Source organism: Carassius carassius, chromosome 10 (genome assembly GCF_963082965.1).
Source record: "Carassius carassius chromosome 10, fCarCar2.1, whole genome shotgun sequence".
NCBI lineage: Eukaryota > Metazoa > Chordata > Actinopteri > Cypriniformes > Cyprinidae > Carassius > Carassius carassius.
Window position 1 is genome coordinate 29,393,070 of NC_081764.1, and position 6,911 is coordinate 29,399,980.

Here is a 6,911-nt window from a genome sequence, read left to right on the forward strand (position 1 = left end):
ACAGACAAAATGGAAGGCCCTTTATATAGTATTTACTTTATTTTGTCTTAAAAACAAGGAACGAAAAAGAGTTTTACAGCTATTTAATGCTATTTTCATAACACACCTTTTATTTTGCTTGCTTTTGTTTAATAATTGTTTAATACAAGTGTTAGAAAAGCTTGACAGCACACTAATGTTATAATAATATTTGTTTTAATTAAAACTATTTTGAACCAAAAAATAGCCCTAAATGAATGTTATGGGGTATATTTTTTTAGTGAAGCATTAAAATGGTTACTGGTGCTTTATAATATAGAAAGCAATACACTGATCTGGGTCACGTCACATAAACAGCCACTTTGATAAGACTGTGTTTTAAGAACTAGTTTTATGAACTACTGTAGCAATTAGCCAAAGTCTTACTTTTCTGATTTGTTTTGTATGTACCTGAATTTAAAAAGTTATAACTATTCTTGAAGAAAAATAAGTAAATTGATGACTAACTTTTAAGACTAGTCTAAGCAGTTTATGCAATCAGCCACTGAATTGCGAGTAAATAAATCGCAGTTTTTGGATGAACTAGTAAATTCTTTACTTCCTCTGCTGACAACTAGATGCCCTGCAGTAAAAAATGGTTCTCGATAAGAACATTTGAACATGAAACATTTGTTTAATGCTACAAGGAATAAAACAAGAAGCTTTTATTTCTTAAGAGTTTATGGGCATCTTTGACTAAAGGCATCCAGCTAGCTGTAGATCCCTTTTAAGCTTTTAGAGAGAAAGTGAGGGAAAAAATGAGAGAGAACCATAGAGACTGACTCAATGGTCTTTTGCACTGACCCTTTTATGAGAGTAAGAATTATTCTCCTTTCCTCCCTTCCCACCTCTTAGATCGACCTCTTTTTGTAACTGACCTTCACACGAAAAGTGAAATGATGAACCGAGAATAACAGGAACAATATTCCCCCTGTTCTTTTCACAGAGGTCATAAATGCTTGCACGCTTGTCTGGCCAATTTCATTGGTAATAGGACCCTGCGGCATGCTTTGGAATGCTATCTGTTCTGCTGATCGGTGAGTGTGAATGTACAACCCCACAAAATTCCTTATCTTTTCTAGTCTGCTGAGTCTGGCTGCGGCATGCCTCAGGTGTCCGCTTTAGGACCACTTGGATTCCTCACTAAAGATTCTGAATTTTTTGCAATGATCTACATTTTTCTAATGAATAAATTTTAGGCCTCAGCATGGATAAGAGATTCAGCTAATATGACAATATTATTATGATAATATTATTTGAATTTCTTTCTTTAAAAAAATCTATAAAATATTATTGCAGCCATAAAAATTAACCAGATGTTAGATTTGTACCTGATCAGACCTAAATACTTTATTTTGGTTACCTATACCTAGTTTTCAATTATAATTGACCAACTGTTTATATATATATATATATATATATATATATATATATAATTTTTTTTAACCATACAAATGATTGTAATACTGGACCCCAGTGACTTTCATTCCCAGACAACCGGCCCACATCTGGCCCACGCCTATTCCACACAGGCCAGATTTGGGCCGGATCTGGGCCAAATCTATGGTGCTGTATACATTTTTCATAATCACTTCTGTTGTGTTCCACTAAACAAAAACTCATAAATATTTGGAACAAAATGCCTGTGCATCTATTGACAAACAAAAATGTATTGCATGTCCACAATGAATCATGTCAGCGGAAATCGGTAACTCTCATGAAAAATTAATAAATTCTCCTTGATTTTTTGCTACATATAGATTGTTGAGTGTGAACACATTTTTTTGCTTGCAAAATCTTGTACTTAAATCACTTTAAGACACATTGGACAATAAATAAACAATTTCTATACATTTCTATACATTTTCCTCTGAAAATTTTAGTTTAGCAGAAAGTATTTTTATATATATTTTTTTTGCCTAAAGGCAAAAAAAGAGGCACTTAATGTATTAACCAACTAAGAGCAATACATTTGGTACAGTATTTATGAATATTTGTTCATGTTGGTTAATAAAAATACACCAGTTCATCGTTAGTTCATGTTAGCTCAGGTTCATTAAATAACATTAACAGATAAATGTTTTGATTTTAAAAATGTATTAGTACATGTTGAAATGAACATTAATATGATTAATTAACGCTTTAAAATAATTTGTCATTGTTAGTTTAGGTTAACTAATGTAACTGAAGTTAACTAAGGAAGTTTATTATAAAGTCTTGCCATTTTTTTTACTGGCAATGCACACAGTTTCCAATCAGTTTTTCAACAGCTTTCAGCAGTCATTTGCACAGAAACATTCAACCAACTGACTATATATAGCAATCAACAGTATAAGTGACCTCATGCCATAAAATCACTGTCTGTGTGAGCATAGCATTAGTCTGAGTCACAAAATCTCATTTTTGTGGAAAAGGACTCCTATAAACCATAATGCAGTTTTTGTGTGTGTGTGTGTGTGTGTATCTGTAAAGCTATGCAAAGTTAGAAATGGTGCAGCTGTCAAGTGATATAACATAGCTTGTGTGTGTGTGTGTGTGGTTCAACATGTTGTGTCCTTCTCTTCCCAATGGCCAGTATACAACAGAAAAGCTATTCCCTATGCTCCCTTCAGCTTGCCTATTCTTTCTCCTCTCTATCTCCCTCTGCTACACACATTCACATACAGGCTTCACTTTCTCCTGTTCTTTAGAAAAGATGAGAACAGGTCAGCCAGTAAAAGCCTCTATTTCCCGTCTGTTCATCCAAAAACGGGGCAGTTCTCTGAAATAAGAATGAGGATGTTTAAGTGCTCAGAGAAATGAACCGGTCCCTGGCAGATACTTTAACAGAATACTGTTGCATGCCGTGCCGCTCTGAACAGCTCTGAAGCACAATAGAACTAAAATGGAGAGCTTTCCGCTGTCGTTTCAAGAAAGAATCTAAGAAAGAAGCTGGTAAAAGAAACTTAACATTAGGTGATCAATGCGGTGTGAAAACCCCACATGCAGAAAGCCTGTGAAACAGTAAAAGGCTTTTTATTTTTTGTTGTAGTGATATCTGTGCTTTTTGCCTGCCTACGCACAAAGCATATAATTGTTCTATGTGATCATCTAACAGCCTGTTAATTTTACTGCCAATTTCAAGCTTTTTCGCACCATCCATAAAAAACATGGGCAATAATTATGGCAAATTAAACAACAAAGGCTATAACAGACAGCAGTAACTCAAGAGTTTTTGGTGATGCTTTTGAAAGCAGTCTATGTAGTTAAAGATGTTGATAGAGTTGAGGAAGTTAAGGAAGTCATTAGTGCACGTACAACCTAATTTATGACTGAAAATATTTAGACACTTAAGCCTCCATTTAAACTAAATTAAATTGCACCAGACAGAAAAATCAAACTAAGTAGCATTTATAAACAAAAGATCTTATTACTTTGTGGCTATTTTCTTTGCAATTACTTGTAACCATCTGTTGTCAAATGAATGTTTTTAGTGGATGCATTAAGTCTGTGCAAACAGGTAAATCTGGTTTAAAGCAAAAGTTCACCCCAAAATGAAAATTTACTCACTCTCCAGCCATCTTTGATGTAGATGAGTTTGTTTCTCTATTCGTCAACAGCTCACCAGTGGATCCTCTGCAGTGAATGGGTGCCATCAGAATGAGTCCTAACAGCTGAAAGACCAACAAACAAACAAACAAACAAACAAACAAACAAACAAACAAACAAACAAATCCAGTAATTGTACAAGTAATTGACATGACTTTTCAAGTAAATGTGGTAACACTTTCTATGAAGCCCATATTTATAACACATGATAAAGATATTATTAATGCATTATAATGAAGCAGATGGGAGTTTTACTTACTCAAACATGTTCTGAGGGCAGAAAGGAAAGTGATTGGTTTACAGATTCAACCAATGAATTTGAAGCAGAGGCGAAGTCAGGATATTTGAACGTGTGGAAGGAATACTTCAGACAGATACGTTACTGATGCTTCGTGGGAGGGATTTATTGCAAGGTAAGTTAATTTACCATGTATTCTCATGAAAAAAAAAATGAAAATCTCTAACATTTTAGATAATTAGACACAGCATTATTAACATAAAAGATAATTAGCGAACAAAGATACACAGAACAAATAATCATGCATTTTCACTTGACTGCTTCATCAGTTAGTTGCAGCAAAACTGGTTATGAGGTAACTGGAGTAAAACATGCTTTTCCAATGTTTCCACGCTGTCTGTGAAACCGAAATGAGCGAAAAAGTACTCATTCATATCTCCTTGACATTACATCAGTCAGTTAGCGTTAGCATTAGCATTAGCACTGCTTTTAGGGCAGGAAAACTGCATATTCATATTACTATTATTTTTACTAAACTATGTGCTGCTTTCAGGGCAGGAGTACTCAATATTCATATTACTATTATTTTACTAAAATATGTGCTGCTCTCAGGGCACGAGTAATCAGTATTCATATTACTGTTATTTTCAGTGTATTATGTGCTGCTCTCAGGGCAGAAGTAATCAATATTCATATTACTGTTATTTTACTAAACTATGTGCTGCTCTCAGGGGAGAAGTACTCAATATTCATATTACTATTATTTTCCTAAAATATGTGCTGCTCTCAGGGCACGAGTACTCAATATTCATATTACTGTTATGTTTAGTGTAACGTACTGCTCTCAGGGTAGGAGTACTCAATATTCATATTACTGTTATTTTACTAAACTATGTGCTGCTCTCAGGGCAGAAGTACTCAATATTCATATTACTATTATTTTACTAAAATATGTGCTGCTCTCAGGGCATGAGAACTCAATATTCATATTACTGTTATGTTTAGTGTAACGTACTGCTCTCAGGGTAGGAGTACTCAATATTCATATTACTGTTATTTTACTAAACTATTGTGCTGCTCTCAGGGCTGAAGTACTCAATATTCATATTACTATTATTTTACTAAAATATGTGCTGCTCTCAGGGCACGAGTAATCAATATTCATATTACTGTTATTTTACTAAACTATGTGCTGCTCTCAGGGCAGAAGTACTCAATATTCATATTACTATTATTTTACTAAAATATGTGCTGCTCTCAGGGCACGAGTACTCAATATTCATATTACTGTTATGTTTAGTGTAACGTACTGCTCTCAGGGTAGGAGTACTCAATATTCATATTACTATTATGTTAAACTAAATGTTACTAAATGTTAATCCATGCATTTATGACCTCAAGGTTAGATTATTGTAATGCTTTATTGGGTGGTTGTTCTGCACGCTTAGTAAACAAACTATAGCTAGTCCAAAATGCAGCAGCAAGAGTTCTTACTAGAACCAGGAAGTATGACCATATTAGCCTGGTCCTGTTAACACTGCACTGGCTCCCTATCAAACATTGTATAGATTTTAAAATATTGCTTATTACTTATAAAGCCCTGAATGGTTTAGCACCTCAGTATTTGAATGAGCTCCTTTTACATTATAATCCTCTACGTCCGCTACGTTCTCAAAACTCAGGCAATTTGATAATACCTAGAATATCAAAATCAACTGCGGGCGGCAGATCCTTTTCCTATTTGGCGCCTAAACTCTGGAATAACCTACCTAACATTGTTCGGGAGGCAGACACACTCTTGCAGTTTAAATCTAGATTAAAGACCCATCTCTTTAAACTGGCTTACACATAACATACTAATATGCTTTTAATATCCAAATCCGTTAAAGGATTTTTAGGCTGCATTAATTAGGTAAACCGGAACCGGAAACACTTCCCATAACACCCTATATACTTGCTACATCATTAGAAGAATGGTATCTACGCTAATATTTGTCTGTTTCTCTCTTATTCCGAAGTCACCGTAGCCACCAGATCCAGTCTGTATCCAGATCAGAGGGTCACTGCAGTCACCTGGATCCAGTACGTATCCAGACCAGATGGTGGATCAGCACCTATAAAGGACCTCTATTGCGCTGAAAGACAGAGGAGACCAGGACAACTAGAGCCCCAGATACAGATCCCCTGTAAAGACCTTGTCTCAGAGGACCACCAGGACAAGACCACAGGAAACAGATGATTCTTCTGCACAATATGACTTTGCTACAGCCTGGAATTGAACTACTGGTTTCGTCTGGTCAGAGGAGAACTGGCCCCCCAACTGAGCCTGGTTTCTCCCAAGGTTTTTTTCTCCATTCTGTCACCGATGGAGTTTCGGTTCCTTGCCGCTGTCGCCTCTGGCTTGCTTAGTTGGGGTCACTTCATCTACAGCGATATCGTTGACTTGATTGCAAATAAATGCACAGACACTATTTAACTGAACAGAGATGACATCACTGAATTCAATGATGAACTGCCTTTAACTATCATTTTGCATTATTGACACACTGTTTTCCTAATGAATGTTGTTCAGTTGCTTTGACGCAATGTATTTTTTTTAAAGTGCTATATAAATAAAGGTGACTTGACTATTATTTTACTAAACTATGTGCTGCTCTCAGGGCAGAAGTACTCAATATTCATATTACTATTAATTTTCTAAAATATGTGCTGCTCTCAGGGCACGAGTAATCAATATTCATATTACTGTTATTTTTAGTGTACTATGTGCTGCTCTCAGGGCAGAAGTACTCAATATTCATATTACTGTTATTTTACTAAACTATGTGCTGCTCTCAGGGCAGAAGTACTCAATATTCATATTACTAATATTTTACTAAAATATGTGCTGCTCTCAGGGCAGAAGTACTCAATATTCATATTACTGTTATTTTACTAAACTATGTGCTGCTCTCAGGGCAGAAGTACTCAATATTCATATTACTATTTTTTTACTAAAATATGTGCTCCTCTCAGGGCATGAGTAATCAATATTCATATTACTGTTATTTTTAGTGTATTATGTGCT